Genomic DNA, 7,043 nt, shown 5'->3' with positions numbered 1-7,043 from the left:
TTTTGTTTTAGATAAGTATTGAACATTACTAATTAAGAAACTTGGGGCCCTTTAATTTGGTTGGAGAAACAGGATCACCGTATTTGGAGTCTTTCACCTAACATTGTTGTCTTTAGCTTCAAACTTTGATCCTTACGTCTTTGAAATTAGTGCAATTGACGCAAGTGGGAACCGGCTTTAATAAAATACACGCCGGAAAAAATTTAAAAAAATTGTCATTTCCTTTTCCCCTTAAATAAAAAACTGAGGCCTTATCTTCATTCGATCACAATTTCATCAACACTAATGATTTAGCCTCAACTTAAGCTTATCTTCATTCGATCTAAATTTCAGATTTTTAGCTCTTATTATAAGTTTTTCTATCTCAAAGAACCAATATGTGTGTATCTATCTACACGTGCACACACACACATGTACTCCCTCCGTTTTTATTTATAGAAAAAACTATCACTTTTTATTTTTTTATATAAGCAAAATTACATATTTCAACAAGCATTTATTAAAACCCGATCAAGATGTTCATTACTTGCTTTTACATGCAACATTTAATGCATAAATTCCATGTCTTTTATCAATTTTTATTCACAAAGTTAAGTGAAAACCAATATTCATCTCATTGAGAGATATGGATCTCAAGCTCTATCAACAGAAGATTTTGGAGCGTTCCAATAATTTTCAGTTTATAAGCTTCATGCATATCAAAAGATTACTAGCTCCTGTTGTTTCATCCTGAATATTTTCTTAACTTTACAATGTCTCTCTCTCTCTCTCACACGCATTTACATCACCTTTTTTTCAACATTTTAGCATTTTCCCTCATAAGCTATTGTATGTGTGAATTTGAAATGTTGCTGGAAAATAGTCAGTTATAGTCTCTGTGCACCAAGACCACGTGGCAATGCTATATTTCTGTCTATACTCTATACAGTATGTATGTATGTGATGTGTATGTGTGCACATGTACATGAATGCGTGTGTACGTGTACTTTTTTAAAAAAAGAAAAAAACTTAAAGAAACAGGCACTAAAGGCCTAAGGTTATGAGCAGAGCAGATTTCTTTATTCTTATTCAATTGCTCTTGGAAAAAAAAAACGCAAAACAAGGAGAAAACAAATCTGCGTGCAATTAAAGAATTACTTTTTCTTTTGAGTTTTGCCCTCCTAAATATATATTAAATATTTTGTTTAGTGTACTGTAATTCAATTTCACGTTTAAAGCATATAATTTGCAAAGAAAACCTTCATGTTTAATTGCAATTTCATAATAAAGATTGGTTCCCCTGTTCGTAGGAGTACATGATTCCATAGACAAAAAAGATTAAAAAAAATTCATCAATCCAAACACACTATTAATACATTGAAATTCAGTCTCATGCTTAAAGCATAGAATTTGAAAAGAAAACCTTCATGTTTAATTACTAAATTGTTAATTATAATTTCATAATTCAGTTTCATGATTTCATAGACAATAAAAGATTAAAAAATAAAAATTAACTAGTGGGTCATGCTTACCACCTTCCCTGTTTCCCTTGTTTCCATACATTACGACACACACTCCATTTTACAAATATATGATAAATAATAAATAATAGTATTATTAAGATTAGATGGACGGTTCATAAGTAATATATCATAACAGTATTATATTAAGATGTTAGAATTTTAAAAATAAATAAATTTAAAAATAATTTTTTCCTTATATGTATGTAGATGTATAGTTTTGCATAATATAACTAAAGGGATTTCTTGGTTCAAATTGTCACATATTTTAGTTAACCAATTGAAAAGTATGCAAATTCAACCAAATAGTATTAATTAATTAGTGCTTTTATTATTTTGTGCGTGCGCGTGCTTTTTTTTTTTCTTCAAAGTTTTTATTATATGTTATAAATCCATGTCAAAATAAATATCTTTCTGTCGGCATGTTTAAATTGCTAGAAAAGCTTCTTTCGACTGCATCACTGGAAGTAACATTGATACTCTGTTTTACAGGTATATAGTAAATAAGATAGTTATTTAAAAGACCATAAATAGGATGGTTTATATTATCTCTAAATTCTCTTTCATAATAATATTTTGTTTTCATCATATTTATTGTACTTCTTACGTAATGTCTATGAAATAAACCAAGAAACTTCTCACCAACCCACAAAGTGATACCCAATAACAGGATAACTTGGAACACTCAAAAATTTTCTGGTTAACACCTAGTAATTAAATTGATCTAGAATATTAAAATTGGAATAAAAATAAAGAATCAACATGGATAATATCTCTTTTTATGACACAGGAGACTATATATTAGTACATATATTCCAAACATACATTTCAACTCTCAAATGAGATCTAAATGATCTCTGGAATGTATTCATTCTTATAGTAATCCTATGTCCAAACATGTTCCTTTCCTGGTCTCTCACTCCATTCTACTGCTTTTTGCAATATTATTGTTAACTGATTGCTCCAAGCAAATTCACAACTTCATGCTCTGCATCTGCACATTCCAAATTTAATTTCTGAGTGAAGCATACTACAAAAAGGAGATGATTTATGCATATTATTTCTTTCTATGGATTATTTGCTGAAGTAAATTAAGAATTTCATATTTAATTAAATCATTTTTTAAAAAAATTTACATGTTAAAAATTCCGTTAACTTTTTAGGCTTTTGAGGAAAGATGACAACTTCAACCTTAATGCTACCTATTTATTAGATTTCTTATATTAAGTATGTTTAAAAATAATATATCTCATCAAAATAGTTTAAACCATTTGGTCTAATATTCTTTCTACTACTTTTTTTCTCATTTTTTATTTTCTTCTTCTTCTTTTTTAAGCTTGTACTTTTTTGAGTTTTAGAGGTCTCAAGTTTATTCAATTTCTTCTTCTTTCTCTTTCCCTCCTCTCTTTCTTTCTTTCTTTTTTAAATCTCTTGTTTTTTTTAATCTTTCTTCTTTCTTTCTTTCTTTATCTTTTTGTTCCTCCCTGTTTTTTTTTTTTTTTTTTGCTCTTAATGGAATGACTTATGATACCATATTAAATTTCTTATATTAAGTATATTTAAGGATAGTATATCTCACCAAAATAACTTTAGCCATTTGGTTCATTAGATACTTATTAAGTTTATATATTTATAATCTATCTTTTAATTTTTAGATGTATGACTTCTTTTATGCTCTAATACTGTTAACCGAATGACCTAACCTCATTTTTATTATTATTATTATTTTTTTTTTTGCCAGAGGAAAGAGAGCATCTCGGTGATAATGTTGAAGATTGATGATCTTTATTGAAATAACTTAATAACTTAAGGATAGTCTCTGATTTCACTGAAAGAACTTCGGCTTGCACCAGATGTACGTTAAGCGCCAAACCACAGATCTGTACGTCTTCTTGTGCCACTCGGATCCATCGCAAAAGAGATCGCAAGCTTTCATCGCAAAAGAGATTGCAAGCTTTCATTTTAAAAAATATTAAACTACGATTTTAATTTCTGAGATATCCCTTGTTAGTCGTTTCCAGCAAAATAGGCTCCAGTCTTGCATTCCTGATTCAATGATCTAACCTCCACTCACGTTATTTTCAGTGAATCCAAATTTCAGATTTTTAAGCTCATGTTCTCTAGCAAGAATACACACACGTGTGTAATTTATAAGAAGCCACACTATTTATATCTATGTGTTGCTTAACTGTGTTGCTTCCAGACTTTAGATTCAAGAAAAATGGAAATATTGTTAAATAATTATATATAAATATATATATAACTAATATTTATGTAATTATTATGAAATAAACAATATGGAGAACAATTTCAATGTGAAAAGAAAAGATAAAGGAAGATGTTGAGTTACGGATAATATCTTCTCTCAAATTTTTATGCCATTTGGTGTTGCATGCATTCCTCAATTTCTTCCTTGCTTGCTACATGCCACTCACACTTTCTTATTAACTCCACTATTTTTCCCGCTCTAACATGAACTGTAGACTATGAATTCCAAGTTGTTTGGACTTTTATCGCAACTTGGTTATTGCAAGCCCTTTCCACGTAGGAGGGAGACACATTGAAAATATGCAGATGAGGGTTGTTGGCTTTTGAATCATGTAGCTAACATCTAGTGCCGTTACAATCAACTAAAAAGTTACTTTTTGGGTTCAAAGGCCTTTTTGGCGCCATATCTTGTATTACAAGGCACACAAAAATTCCATAGTTTTCACTTGAACTACAAAAAATGAGAAGTGTCTACTTTTATTGATACATAACTTTTTTTATTGTCTAGAAAATCAAAATTTTGATTATGGAACATGGTGGAATTTCACTTGCTAGAGCAATAAAGAAAAGTCTTCTATGCATTAGTTCCTCACCCCATACTTCATAGTTATAAGATGATAGAAGATAGCTCCATAGCACCTGTGGAGATAATAAGATTCTCATTGAGGGATGACAGTGAGCTGTGCAAATTAATTTAATATTGGGGGGAACATTTGGCAATGATAAGAGCCTCTTGCAATAACAAAATCAAAGAGATCGTAGAGCTAAGAGATAGAGATGAAAGAAGATGGGAGGTTAGTAAAATTGTTTCCTCATAGATTTAATTTTTCTAAGGATGACAAGGGACTAATATCATCAGGAATTGAATTGTCACATAGATTACAATATTCTAGACCCAATTTTATTAAAGAGGACAAACTTGAGAATGAAGGAGGAAGAATACAACTTCTGGAAGGTACATTGCTAAAATCATTTTCACTAAGATCAAGATGCTCCAAACATGGTAAGCAACCAAGATCATTTAGAATCAATCTAGTACTTAGATTGCAATTTCTTAAGTTCAATTTTTTCAATGAGGATAAGCTAGAGATAGAAGGAGGCAACATCAACCTCATGGGAGCTTTATAACTATTGAACCCAAGGACCCACAAAATTGGAGAAAGCAAGCTCCGTGAAGAATCTAGTGTAATTCCACTGCATCCGTTTGCATTCAATTTCTTCAAGCATTTTAAATTAACAATGAATGATGGTATTTATTTTATAGAAGAATCACTCACATCAACCTCCTTTATACTCTCCATTGCATCTAAATTTTCTGGCAATGATGAAAATTTTGAGCAACCAATTACATCAAGAGTTTTGAGAAATTTCAAGTTACCAATAGTGCTTGGAAGACACAAAAGATTTTTGTAATCTTTCAACTTCAATAATGACAAGTATTCATATTTTTTCCAAACTCAAGAATCTTTTTAAATTTAGAGCAACCAAAAGGAACCATTTTTTTTAGAGAATCCATTTCCAACCTACATGGAAGTGTTTTTAGATTTTTGCAGTCTTTCAAATTCACTTCAATGATTTTCATATGATGTCCAAGCAATGAATGCACCTCAACAAGTTTTATGCAACCTTTAAGATCTAGGTGCTCTTGATTTGACAGCAATGAGAAATCAGGAGTTTGAATCAAATCTTCTGAATGGCTTAAATGAATAATCTTTAACTTTTCTGACATTTATTTCAAACAAAGCATAGAAAATATTAGATTTTGAAAATATATATATATATATATATATGTATGTATGTATATATATATTGATAGATATGATAAAGAAAATGTTCGGCACTTGGGTTTCATGCCAAAGTTTTGTGATTTTATTGTGATGCATTTTGATCTGCTAAAGTTCATGTGGTTGAACACCAAGTAGGAGGGATTTTAATGGGTATTTCTCCCATTTAAGAATTTTTAATGAATTAGGAAAGCATTCAAGTCCCAAGGGAAGGCACACATCACAGGATTTGATTGTGAGTATTCTAAGATAGTATATAATTGAGAATACTTCAGCACCCCAACTTGTTTTGCATTTCATAGATGGTTCAAGATGTATGATCTTAATTAAACCAGTTCCCTAATAAAAAAACAATGACCACTTAAGTATCTATGAATGAGCTTATTAATCAAAACATATTTGCAAACACATAACATTAATAAAGTATCTAGAATTGAAAGAACTTATTACCTTATTTTTCGTCAATACATTAATAATATCCTCTATCGATCATAACTTGTCTTGTTTATTAGCATGCCTTTGTGATTCCTTTAAAACAATACTTTTACCCATTTCTTGTAGCAAATCATCCATACCTAAAGATGGATCATGACTGTCTTCATATTCAATTAACAAGCATTTCTCTACAAGGGTTTTGATTCAAATGATCGGATAAAAACCACAAAGTTTTAATATTTCCATCACTTTATCTTTTCACATTCCTTTAAAGAAGCATGCAGCATCTAAAAATATTTTTTCTCGATGGGATCTAATGCTTCATAACTCATTCAAAGTTTCTTTAGAATTTCATTTGGTGGAAATTTCTTTATTTTCTCAAAAGCATCTATCCACTCAACCATATTTCTTCCATAAAGATGACAACCCAAAACTTCAAGTGTCAAAGGAAGGCCAGCAACTAGTTCAACCACATTATTGATACCTCTAAATAATTTTTTGGTTTATCACTTTTAAAGGCCTTTGTCAGAAGAGTTGAATAGATCCCTCATCTTTCAAATATTGTGTCACATGAATTTAAAATTCTCCATGAGCTTCCAATACATGCTTATTCCTAGTAATTACTATTACTCTACTTCCCGGACCCAACCAAGCTTGCTTTATAGCAAGGTACTCAAGTCAATATGAAAAAGGCTACCAAAGCACCAACATTGGAGTTTTTTTTTCATAAAAAAGCTCTCAAAATATGAGGCGGAACATACGAAAGCATTTTTTTGTCAAAAACAAAAAAGTCCTATTGTGTTCACTATATGAGAGCTTTTAAAAACAAAAACGCTCCTGTAGATGGTTAAAAAAAACAATTTCTACTCTAAAATGCTCACATATGCTAAATACTTATGAGAGCTTTTCTGATTAAAAGAGCTCTTATAGAGTATTCTTTTTTATTATTTTTAAAAATTAAAACCTATGAGAGCTTTTATGATAAAAAAAGAGCGCCTGTAAGGTGTTTTTTTTTATATTATTTAAAAATAAAAAAAAATAAAACCTATGAGAGCTT

This window comes from Prosopis cineraria, unplaced genomic scaffold (genome assembly GCF_029017545.1).
Source record: "Prosopis cineraria cultivar Desert tree isolate PC_DT_omini unplaced genomic scaffold, ASM2901754v1 PC8, whole genome shotgun sequence".
Taxonomy (NCBI): Eukaryota; Viridiplantae; Streptophyta; class Magnoliopsida; order Fabales; family Fabaceae; genus Prosopis; species Prosopis cineraria.
This window is presented reverse-complemented; position numbering follows the sequence as displayed.